Here is a 13,581-nt window from a genome sequence, read left to right as displayed (position 1 = left end):
GTTTAGCTACAATACTCCGTGTCGTATGTGGTGAACAACCCTGTATGTATGAAACTAATGAGTAAAAAAATATACATTTACGGCATTTTCTACGTAAAAAAGGTCTCTACTAGTAGAGATATCTGGATATATCGAAATAATTAACACCTACATGTTACCATTGACATAAATTAGGCATGTTGACTATTAGACTGAAATAATAAATTTGAAATGTTTTTGTGCCAAAGGTGCAACAGAAACGGTTTTCAAATTTATCATTTCGCACAAAAAGTTTAATTTTTGACAATAATGACATACATTGACTATTTCCATTTTAAATATATTGAGAACCGTTGCTCATAGTGATTTTTACCAAGAGACATTTTTTACGTAGAAAATTATGAAAATTAAAAGTAGTTTATCGTAGGTCTTTTTTTTTCCTAGGCATCGATCACCAGGATCATATACAACACGTTATTGTTAACAATAATGCAATTAGGGATCTATCTCAATATCCTCAAGGGATTCAATCTTACAAGGGCAATTAATTCAAATTGAGTGACAAAAGGATAACAAACTAAACACAAAAAAATAGACAACAAAAAACAAACAATAAGAAAAATAGGTAATTATTTACATCACAGTATCACAGTTGGATTTGAGTATCACAGACGAGTATCACAGTTGGTGGTATATATTAATATCTTATAAATTTTATCTATCTCATAAATTTTAAAATATTTTTAATTTTTTCTTCTTCAGTTAAATTATCACGAAATTCACCACGTATATCGAATCTATTTCTTTCTACCGTATATTGAGGACATTCACATATAATGTGAATTACTATCAACTCAACATCACATACTATACACATTGGAGGTATTTCTCTGTTAAGCAGATATGCATGAGTCACCGCAGTATGCCCAATACGAAGACGATTCATCCGCTCGTCTCAGTGCAAGACATAAGAATGGGGTTAACGGATCCTGTTTTATTGCGCAAAGCTTTGAAGGTACTTGCCCACTCATCCTGCCATTCCCTTTCTGTTCTTTTATGCAGTAGAACTTTAAGATCATATTTACTAATATAAAGGAAATCAATGGTATCTCTTCTAGCAGCTTGCTGGGCAGCTTCTGCATAATATGTCTTGGCGTTATCTATAAAGCTTGACCAATACACAGAATATCTATCTACGCGAATATCTTGCGTAGCTAGATATTCTGTGCCAATACACACATTAAATAATTGAAATTTAATTTCATTATTTTTATACATTTACTGAGAATTTTAATTTATTATAGGAGATCTCAGTGACTTTTTTAAATAAAAAGGTATTACAATATTTTGAAGGGATGCGACGCATCACCCGCATCAATGGAAGCTCCGCCACTAAACCCTACAAATATTTACTGAAATGTAAACTTGCAAATGATATATCTATTCGAAATAAAAAAAGTGTGTCAAATTTAACAATTTACTAAGCATGAAATAACCATTTGTGGTTTACGATGAACTTTTTCAGTTGTGAATGTTAAAATGTCATTGAATATTTAATTTCTGATTTGTTTAAGGTGAATGAATCAAATAGGCGAAAAATGAATCAGCAGAAGCGTAATGTAGGTTACTCGTTTGTGATCAGAGAAACAGGTAAACAAGGAGGCTCACTAATATAAATGTTACGAACAATACTCGAATTCGGACAATGCCTGAAAAAAATGCACAGAACTAGGTTTGAGCAAAAAATATTTCCCAAACCCGAAATTGTACATTTAAACGGGTATTGCGCATTACAAAATAGCAAAAACTAGAATTGTGCATTTTAAATTGTGCAAAACTAGTTTGGTGCATTTCAAAACGACCAATACTAGTTTTGCTCCTTTTCTTTAAATAAGACGGCAAAAAGTAGGGTTAGCAGTTTGTTTAGGTTTTAAAGTATTCTTATTTTGATTTTGTTGTGGGTGGAAATACGTAATACTTGGTAAAATAAAATATAAAAATGCAAGAAAAAATGGAAGCCGAGTTCGAAATTCAAGTAAGTCGATTGATGATGGCTAAAACACAGAAACATAACCTTATGTCGAAAAACCAATACCTAACGATATTGACTGAAGTTAAGGAGGCAAATTTTCTTAAAACTGATTTAAAACTTTTGTGTGCGAAACAATATTGAAGGATAAAGCGTTTTGATATAATAACTGTGGGTGGTGTGGAAAAATTGAAAAATTGATCATTGTGGCGACTGAGGAAATGTTTTATTTTTTTAAGTATTTTATTGCCAGTTTAATCATATTTGCATCAAACACATTCATAAACAATCCATCCTTTGTGTTAGGGCGTTATTGATCAAATAGGACAAGCAAAACTAGTATTGGACATTTTGAAATGCACCAAAACTAGTTTTGCGCAATTCAAAGTGCATGCACAATACTAGTTTTGACCAGGGCCGGCGGAAGGCAAATATTGAGACCGGGCGAGTACCCTATCTGGCGCCCCCCAATAGTTATTATAATTCTCTTTTTCTTTCAATACTGTCCTTTAACTACAACTAAGCATATTTATGCTACTTTAACAATAAATTTTCACTTAAAAATACTTCAAAATTCTTCTCTTCTTTCAATCTTAGTCTGCGGGTTTTTGTTTTTTGTATACCGGGTGCGTCTCGAAATTTACTCACCCCTATAACTTTTTTATTTTTTTACATAAAAACGAGATTTGGTATGTATATGACATAAATTATTAGGATTGACTATTCAATTGTTTTTGGCCACTTCCTGTTTCACCGGAAATTACTAAAATTTCTGATTTTTAAATGGCACCTCGGTATATTTCTACTTTATTCGATAGAAAATGACACTCTGAGTAGAACGACATATTTATCATATATCAACTTTTGACATTTTCGTTCAAAAAGCTTTATATTTTAAATTTCAATCTAGAGTGCCATGGCTCTGTTAAAAACACTAATTTTTAAACAAGGAGCCTTGGAAAAATAGATTTAATCGTCTAATGTTTTTCATGTCTTGTCCTGGCCGGTCCAAAAGATGCCAAAATCATATTTTTAATCGAAAATATCAAAAGATGACATATGTCATAGAGTAGAAATATACCGAGGATGCTATCGAGGGTGTCATTTAAAATCAAAAGTCGTAGGTAGTAATTTCCGGTGAAACAGGAAGTGACCAAAAACAATTGAATACGTCAATTAATTCTAATTTATGTCGTATTCTAACATACCAAATTTCGTTTTTTTTTCTGAAAAAATACCCAAGTTATAGGGGTGACCCACTATTGAGACGCACCCGGTATATAGAGTTATGAGAAATAGAATTCCAACTTCGGCAGTCTCGTTCTGGTATAAGTGATCTTTGAAAATATTAGTATTTAGTTTCAAGCAGTTGCATTATTCTTCTATTAGAATTTAAGAAAATCTTCTTTTCTTTTTCACAATCAATTATTTCATGCAGAATCAGTTTATGATCAGATACAGTTTTGTATCTGATCATAAACTTCGAAATGAGGTTCAGCCAGTGTTTGAGATGCATTCCTTTTGTCTTGCTGTAATGAGAAAATTCTACGATTCTGCTACCATTTTCCGTGTATTATTACACATTCAATTGGGCAAATCAAAATCATCAAAAGATTGATATGTATTTTCCCACTACTGTTAATAAATTAATTTAACTAATGAGGCAAACTTATAAGCTTTTTTTTGGATAATAAGGATATCGAGCTTCTTGCAAATGAATATTTACCTCATATAATTTTAGGGTTCATCAGCCATTAATAACAAATAAAATGGTAGTAGAAAAAGTGCTATTTTGAGCAGTCAGTCTAAAACTGTCAATTTTGCTGGCTCTTGACCCAAAACAGTTTGTTTAGAGAAAATTTATAGAAACACGAAATATAGAAAGAAAGGATATTTACAAAAAGTTGATAGCTTTTGAATTATAACTAAAATACCACGAACAAATCAGATTTATATTTTTTTATTCTATTTTCTTTAAGATTTTTCCACGAAAATGAATTCGCAAATTCCAGTTTCGAATAGAGCACCCAAAAAAAATATAGAATTGAAGAAATTAAAACTATCCCAAAACTTTCGTGCAAAGGATTTTTTGAGCCTAATTTCAGTAAACTATAATAGGATATACGTCTAGGATATAGTAGTGTTTATAATGTTTAGTCAGCTATTCTTCCCTATGTGGTGTGGTAATTGGTAATATTTTAATGTGGAAATTGATAGTACCGATTAATTATTGATCTGGTCATTCGTTACTCTTTTTTTAGATTACTGTTTTTAAATATTTTAGTTGCCGTCGTGGCGCCCCTGGCAAACGGCGCCCCGGGCGGCCGCCCGGTTCGCCCGGCCCTGGTTTTGACTATTTTATAATGCGCAATACCCGTTTATATGTACAATTTCGGGTTTGGGAAATATTTTTTGCTCAAAACTAGTTCTGTGCATTTTTTTCGGGCATTACCCGAATTCGAGTATTGTGCGTAACATAAATTACGTTTTGTACGCAATTGTAGGTATGGAATTGAAAGATAGCGGAATGAAACAACAAACTGGACTATCAGTAACAATATTAATTTACTTTGAATGTGGTGGATAATGATTCAATATTGAAACTATAAATTATTTATTAGCCGACCATGCCAATAGGTATGGTAGGCTATTAAGATCGGCAAAAAAAAAGTTTTTTTTAATTTCACTCAAAATGAGTTATTTGAGTCATAAATGACCTAAATACAAAATATTTTCATGGTGTCTGTCTGTCTGTCTGTCTGTCTGTCTGTCTGTCTGTCTGTCTGTCTGTCTGTCTGTCTGTCTGTCTGTCTGTCTGTCTGTCTGTCTGTCTGTCTGTCTGTCTGTCTGTCTGTCTGTCTTTCTGTCTGTCTGTCTGTCTGTCTGTCTGTCTGTCTGTCTGTCTGTCTGTCTGTCTGTCTGTCTGTCTGTCTGTCTGTCTGTCTGTCTGTCTGTCTGTCTGTCTGTCTGTCTCGTCTGTTCGTCTGTCTGTCTGTCTGTCTGTCTGTCTGTCTGTCTGTCTGTCTGTCTGTCTGTCTGTCTGTCTGTCTGTCTGTCTGTCTGTCTGTCTGTCCGTCTGTCTGTCTGTCTGTCTGTCTGTCTGTCTGTCTGTCTGTCTGTCTGTCTGTCTGTTCGTCTGTCTGTCTGTCTGTCTCGTCTGTCTGTCTGTCTGTCTGTCCGTCTGTCTGTCTGTCTGTCTGTCTGTCTGTCTGTCTGTCTGTCTGTCTGTCTGTCTGTCTGTCTGTCTGTCTGTCTGTCTGTCTGTTCTGTCTGTCTGTCTGTCTGTCTGTCTGTCTGTCTGTCTGTCTGTCCGTCCGTCCGTCCTGTCCGTCCGTCCGTCCGTCCGTCCGTCCGTCCGTCCGCGTCTGTCTGTCTGTCTGTCTGACTGTTTGTCCGTCTGCAACACGATAACTCAAAAACCGCTAACCCGATTTTAACCAAATTTGGCACAAAAATACTGTGGCACCCGAGAATCTGGCCTTTAGTTTTTGGTGGGGGTGGGGTGTTGGTAAGGGGGTATGGGAGGGGGTTAAAAATTTTTAAAAATCGAAACTCCAAAATTACAGTAGCTAGCGAAACGCGGTTTTCAATTTAAGATTAGGAATAATATTTCCAACAAAATTTGTAATAACATCAAAATCAGTCAAAGTCGCAATTTTTGAGATAAAAAAAATTGGAAAATTTCCTTATCTTTGAAACTAAAAGAACTGCCTACCAACTTTTTATTAATATATTTTAGTATCGACGGCTATACGTGCCTTCCGGCGCCAATTTTTTATTTTTCTTACACAAAGCTGCAACGTGTCAACGTTCACAAATAATGTAAACCCATACCGGTCAGTGATACTTCTGATCGAAACGTTGTGTAAGCAAAATAAATAAAGACAATTGATGTCGGGAATATTTTAGTTTCAATACTGAATCATTGTCTACCTCTATATACCTCATTCAAAATATTTTTTGGGTTTCTTTCACATGAGCAAAAGCAACTTTGATGTTCTCTTTCATTTCCCAATTACGATGACAATTCACCAACTCCCTCCATTGAAAGACCATTATGAGGAGCACTTACCAACTCCCCAAACCCCTTATACAGGGTCCGGCAATAGTGCGTCGGGCATCTATAGCTTCTATAATAAAAAAGTTAGGAATTTTGTATAAGTGTAAACCTAACTATATATTAGGATGTATCTCAGGAAAATATTTTAACTTCTACAGGGTAACTCAAAAAAGCGTAAGTGAGTTAAGATATTTTTTTTTAAATTAAACACTCTGTATATTATTGCATTTTTGGGCTCCTTTTTGATCACGTTACATAATCCTAAGATATTATTAAATACGTTTTGATAGTTTCAAAGATATAGAAAAATAATGAAAAAATTATTTTTTTCAGTTGGAAATACTTTAAATACAAAAATATAATTATTAATAATTAATAATTATTTTTTGATTATCCATCTGACAAAAAATAATATAGACAATGTTCCATTTAAAAAAGCAAGATAAACTATTTTATATTTTAGAAAGTTTGGCATAGAATTTTGAACACCGTGTATGGTTTAAGGTTACGATATTTGTAGCAAAGTAAGTACAGACACATCTACAGTAAAAACTTTTTATTGTATTTTTAATATTAAAAAAAACTGAATAGAACTATTTTTCTGTAAGAACTATTATTTATTTATTTATTTTTTCTTTTTTTATTTAATCAATATCTAATATACAGGGTGTCCCAGAAATAAGTGCAAATATTTTAAGAGGTGATAGATCTCGATAAGAGAAACATATTTTCTCTTTATCGTTTTTCAAATAAGTCCAAAATTACGGAGTTATTTTACTTTGAAAATTTCCAAAAAAAAATACGATTTTTTGCTAAAATGTTGAGAAGCACTAGATCTTTTCTGGATTTTCTTTCTTGTAAATTTAATCTAATACCTATGTTGCCATATTATCAAGAAATTATGTTTTTAACTAAAAACTAAAAATATTTCCAAAAAATTTCGAATTTTCAATTTTTTTTCGCAAAAAAATCCTCATAGGCGTGTTTCTGGGGTTGAACTATACTACCAGTTAAAATATTTGCACTTATTTCTGGGACACCCTTCTTTAATTTTGGTCTCTACATATTTTGTACTAAAGTTGATAGAAATCGAGTTGTTGACAAATAATGAAAAATAAACCGAATTTTAGCCAATTTTTCCAAGATGGCGGCCAAATCCGGGCTTTACGGGGAGTGCAAATTTAATACGTGCTTCTCGACACCAAACTAAACAAAATAAAACTTATTCCAGCTTGTCCGGATTTGCTCCCGCCATCGATGCACTTGCCGAGTGGCCTATAAGAATGTACCTCAAAACCATTAAAACAGGAATAAATTTTGTCAGTTTTTGAATTTCTTCTTCGTTTCTTCAAATTTGGGTAACAAAAAAAGTAGAAATTTTGTTCAAAAGGGATGATAATGAAAACTATAGTACTATTGGTGCCACTCTATTTATTAAAGAAGCCCAGAAATAACAGAAGGAACAAAAATGAAAGAAGAAGTCGAGTAAAGTGTTATACATGGGTATCTCGGAAACTACTGGAGATAGGGAATCGGTTAAATGGGGGAAGAATTGCAGTTTTGTGAGGTCATAAATATTTGTAATTCAAATTAAATAAGATAATATTATTTCCATAGGATAATTTTTTAAATAATCTCGGAAAAGTACATTATGTAGGTAGTAGCCTATATATAAACAAGGGTAGTAGGTACCTACAGGGTCGTACTGGGTTAGAGGGGCCCGGGTGGAATTCCGAGAAGGTGCTCAGGGGGAAAATTTATGCGTATTTTTTCGCCTTACGTTTTGGTCAATTTTTCCCTATATTGATTTGTTGTTAGGTGGCAATCGCCACACTTACTATATGTTGTAACGAGAATTATTTGGTATTATTGTTGTTATTATTTATTTACTATTGTTAAATACGGTGAATGCGCTGGGCAAGTGCGAGGGAACCATTAAGGTTTATACCCCGCAAAAAATGTGGTATTCTATTAAAAGATAGGTAGGTTTTTACTGCCGTATGAAGATTCGCAGTTTGATGGCCGATCAAATAGCCACGAGGGTGTTAGTGAATAATATAATAAATATATTAGTAAGCTGTATCCCGGTATTAGATCGAGCCTGAAGCACTAGACTGAATAAAGCTGTTAACCCGCCCCTACTCTCCGAATTTTCTGAGCTAGGGCATAAATTTGTTCGCGACTAGACCCCTGCAAATTCCATAAATATTTATTTTTCTTAATCGCTAACTTAATAATATTTTTTTTTCTTCTTCGTATTTTTTTTACTTCTTTTCTAAATTTTTTTTTCTTTTTTTTTAATTTAAAAGAGCCGAGCTAAGGCCAAAACGCGTGACAAAATGATAATAATAATATCTTTCTTGCACTTGTTTTTGCCCTTCTGGTCTTTTTATATTTTAGAGTATCTCTACTGTAGTTAATTAATAACAACCAGATTTTAATCACAAACATTTTATTAATTAATACTAAAAATAACAACTAGTTAATTAGACGATAAATATGTTAAATGTTAATACAAAACACGTTTTGGTAACAATAACAAAACTCATAGATAGATACAAAAATCCTGCTGTGCACAAAAATTAAAATAATCTAATCTTACGCTAACTTTTCGATAGCTTTCACAGGATGAAATGAATTACTCGATTGCAAACTAGGAGTCGTTAATAAACAAAGACAGACCTATTTAGAACACATATCAAAAAAGAACGGACAAGATCTGGCAATTAACGTTCGCGAACAGAGCGCGGAATAACGATAGTTGTGAGATGATTTATTTTGTACTAAATTTAGTACAATTCATTTTTTATATTATAATATGTTTTTTTATATTTTGTGTTTTTGTCTTCTTTCTTTAATAATACCATTACAAAAATAAGTAAATTTTGAAAATTTATATTAAATAATGTATTAGATAATATTATTTTTAATACAATCCCCTCTGATTTTTGTTCGTATATACCCTATACCACACTATACTTATTGTCATAAATAAGGTAAAAAATTAATTATTTAACTTTCTAACATAAATTAATAATTCATCAACCAGTTTAAAGAAGTACTATTATTTTTTTTTATTTGGTTTAACGAGATAATTCTGGTTTTCCATTTTCCATCGTGTTATCTTAACAAATTGCATAAGCTAAATGAACTTGTTCAAGTTTTGGAGAACATGCTATCAATCAGAGTTATTGATATTTTTGATGCACCTGTGCAATAATTCTATACAAAGAAACTAGTGTGGAATGACCAATAACCAAAATTTGAGGTCAATTAAATTATTTGATTGTTTTGATTACCTAAAATAAACCGGGTGCCTATGTTAGAAAGTGAAATAATGCATTTCTTACCACGTTTATGAAAATAAGTACTATAGAGTATACTATATTTTAAGAAATCCATAACAAAACAAATATCCAGAGTATTCCATTAAAAACCCATAAGTTTGGGATATAATATTATAGCTCCCAGCGAAAATCTAGTTACATCATTAAATTCTACGTGAAAAACTCCATGAAACTCAGTTTTTAATTTTTGAAAAGTTTTAGGATAACCGAGATACAAAGGGGGTCGAAAAATGCAAAATTATAACGTGAAAACCGCATCTCTGTATCTCTACTCATAAACGAGAAAACGTTTAAAACACACGAAAATGAGACACCCTGTACAGTGGTGGTGCATCTTTTAGCTGAAATCACTTATAAAAAACAACAAAACATCTAGTATATAGAAACACCCATAAACACAAAATCATAAAAATTTCTCTGGGGAAATACATCATTCTCTTTTTTCCTATTTTAGAACAACTGAAATTAGTTATATGCAAACATATTCCTGCTTTACATAAATATTTTTCTTGTATAGGTATGAACTTAACCTAGTAGATACCGTAATTTAGACATCAATACCGTACCGAGAAAAAACGAAAATAAACAAAAACGAACCAACAAACCAAACTAAAGCAATCAAAACACACATACAGCAGCTAAAACGCGCCTGTGTACGAATTCCAACGCCGAGTACTTTTCAAATCTCGCTAAATTTTACAATATTTTATCTTCTTCTTCTTCATGTGCCTTCTCCTCATCGGAGGTTGGCGACCATCAATTGGAATTCCTCCCTGTCTTGAGCCAAACGGATAATTGCACTGGCCTCTCCTTATCACTGGCGCAAATTCCGCAACCAGGAAAACCGTTTACGCCCGATGCCTCGTCGTCCTTCAATCTTTCCCTCAACTATCAGTTGTAGGAAACTATATTTGTTGTTTCGAAAAATATGACCAAAATATGCTGCTTTCCGTCGTTTTATTGTAGCCAATAGTTCTTGGTCCTTACACATTCTTTCTAATACTTCGAGATTTGTTATTCATTCGGTCCAGGATATTTTCAACATTCGTCGGTATAACCACATCTCAAATGAATCCAAGCGTAACATGATCCGTGCCTTCAACGTTCATCCCTCGACTCTGTATAACAATGTAGAGAGTACATAGCTCGCCATCGAGTAGTCAGATTCAGGTCTCGGTTGCAGAGTAGAGTTTTCATTTTGAAAAAAGCGTTTCTGGCTATTTCAATTCTATGTTTGATTTCTTCATCAGGATTCCATTTATCATTCAGCCAGCAACCCAAGTACTTAAATCTTCTTACCCTTTCTATATTTTGATCTTCCACTTGTATCCTGATGTTTTCAATATTTTGTTTGCTGATAATCATAAATTTTGTTTTGTTTATATTTATTTTAAGACCATGACTCGGACTAATACTGCTAACTCCACCAGGCACTGCAAATCCTTCTCCACTTACCATTCACCTTTATTCTCACTTCTAAATCTTCCAACTCCTCCTGGAATATCGATTCAAAATATAAATTAAACAGAAGTGGCGATAATATATATCCTTGTCTGACGCCTTTAAGAATTTCTATATCCGTTGTTGACATATTTCCGATTTTTTATAAGCTGACTGATTCTCTTCTGAGCTGAATATTTTATCAATAAATGAAAATTTTGTAAGCAAAGCAAGAACTTTTTGACGTGTCTATGTTCAGAAAAATTTCTAGGATGAAAAACAAAACGTGTTTTCATGTAACTTGTTTTCAGCAATTCTACAATTGAAAAACTGAAAATGATGTTTGTGACATACTATTCAAAAAGACTCTCTCTTCAGTCCTTTTACCCTACGTGAGAGTATGGTGACATCATGTGTTAATTCCCCTCACTTCCTCGGACCAAGTTGTTCGACACTGCGCCATATGTGAGGCTTCGGGGAGGTTGTGGCCCACTAGGGTTTTGACTTGGTCTACCCACCTCTTAGGTGACCTTCCATCGTCTTCCCTCTACCTTCCCCTCCACCATCAGTCTCTCAATTGAGGTGCCACTCCTGGAAATATGGCCAAAATATCGAAGGATTGACTGATTTAATTTGGTAACCAGACGTGTCTCAATTTTTAGTTCTTCGATAATGGAAATGTTTGTTCGATGAGCCATCCATAGTGTTCGCAGCAGCCATCGATATACCCACATACCCAAGGCATTTATTCTTTGCTTATCACTTTCCTTTAGCGTCCAGGTTTCAGAGCCATACATAGCTATGGGGAAAATGAGGGAGTTTGCACTACGCAATTTAGTTTTTCGGGTGATTGCTGAGGTCTTCCATATCTTAGTCAGCTTTGATGTTGCATTCCTCGCAATTGCCACTCTGCGCCTGATTTCAGCCTCGCATCCTGCAGAGTTTGCTATCATGGAACCTAAATTGTTGAACTGGCTCACAACCTCGTATCCAGCCACGGTTCGGACATCAGGTTGATTGTTGCGGAGGCGGTCAACAATCATCGTCTTGGTTTTTCGTTTGTTTAGTTCCAAGCCATATTCTCCACTAGTAACCTATTCAGCACAGAATAAAAATATAAAAATATTTTTTTTTTAAACATTTTGAGAGCCACCAGCTTTTTTCTGTATTTGCATCCCTTTTAGTGCCGTAACCATAGAATAAAGCCGTAACTATGGTAATATGTGGGTATTTAAGTTTGAAAATTAAAAAAAAATTATTTTTTTTGGAAAAATTTTGAGGGCCACCAGCTTTTTTCTGTATTTGCATCCCTTTTAGTGCCGTAACCATAGAATAAAGCCGTAACTATGGTAATATCTGAAATTAAGGAATTATACCGTGGCAAAATTTGCGGTGCACAGGCAGTTCTAAAAAGTTTTCGAAAAATATACAGCGAAATACAAATTAAAAGAAAATGTACGATTTTCAACATCTTTTTTTAGCGAAACATCTTTCTTTTTTTTCCTGGGGTCGAAATATGCCACCTCTGAAAATATTTGCACTTATTTAAGACTCACCCTGTGTTTCTTACATCACTGATTTCAGCTAAATGAAAGTGGTCCTGATTTCTGCTATTCGCTATTCTAAAGTTGAAAAACACAAAAAGGATGCATTTCCGCAGAATTTTGTTTGTGACATACTATTCGAAAAGGCTTCCATATACTAAATAAACAAATATTTCTTACATAATTACTGATTACTGATTTCAGGTAAACGACAGTTGAGCTCAGTGGCGAAATACCAAGGATTTTGCAGAAACTGAATTCGCTACAAAAGTACAGATATATTAACGAGATACTAGTTTATTCAACTTTCTCTTTATATTTAGTACAAAACGATTTACTGGAATACACAACCCTAACAAAAACATTCCATTCACGATACAGACGCAACAGCAACTCAACACCAGGCGTGCGCTCAGATTGTAACTTGACTTAAGCCGTGTTTTTCGCTTTTTGACGTTTTAACCTCGATAGAAAAGTTTTCGAAAGACAAAAAGTGTACAGTGCCGCACTACAGGTGTTTTAGTGTCGAAAGTGTACGTCTTCCAGCTAGTTTGATCATCACGTAGTGTTGCCACCGTAAAAAACGAGGGAATAAAATCAATATGGTGGATTTGTAAACAAATGTGGAGAAATATCAAAGTACGTATTGAGATGAGGAGGATTCTGGGAATTGTTTAAATAATATACATTACATCCGTGTTAATATGTTGAGATTCAGTTAATTATTCTATGGTTCAAGCTTTCATACACCTGTTTTTCCTTTATTAAAAATATAATTATTAAAAAATAAATTAAATACCTACATATAATATACCTAATTATAAACATATACGAAGAGAACATAAATACAAATAAATATGAATAGAATACAAAAAAAATTACATTTTTCATATATACTCTCGCCGGAAAAAAATATTTTAAATTTTATTAATTTGCAGTGGGCAAAATAACTAAGCATATTTTATTAAAAAAAATAACAACAATGAAGGCGATAATATATTTTATTCTTTTTTTATTCAGCAGTATACCGGGTCTGAAAAGTGGCTCACCCCTATATCTCTTTATTTTTTCAAATAACCAAACCAGATTTGGTATGTTAATATACGACATATATTAGGATTGATTGACATACACAATTGTTTTCGGAAATGCCTACAACTTTTTATTTTTTAATGGCACCCT

General features: G+C 33.4%; 1 protein-coding gene across 1 annotated transcript in view; it reads left to right on the top strand.

Annotated features, from left to right (window-relative positions):
* The first annotated feature begins 12,785 nt into the window (after positions 1-12,785).
* The window catches only part of LOC115881356 (protein toll-like), a 69,798-nt gene continuing 69,002 nt past the window's right edge, over positions 12,786-13,581 (top strand). Inside the window, exon 1 of the mRNA XM_030898802.1 lies at positions 12,786-13,038. The gene's annotated coding sequence lies outside the window, so the exon portion shown is untranslated. The remainder of the gene's footprint in view (positions 13,039-13,581) is intronic.

Source organism: Sitophilus oryzae, unplaced genomic scaffold (genome assembly GCF_002938485.1).
Source record: "Sitophilus oryzae breed Bouriz unplaced genomic scaffold, Soryzae_2.0 scaffold_1717_pilon_pilon, whole genome shotgun sequence".
NCBI classification, from domain to species: Eukaryota; Metazoa; Arthropoda; class Insecta; order Coleoptera; family Curculionidae; genus Sitophilus; species Sitophilus oryzae.
The sequence above is the reverse complement of the archived record's forward strand: the minus strand, read 5'-3'. Positions and strand labels throughout refer to the sequence as shown.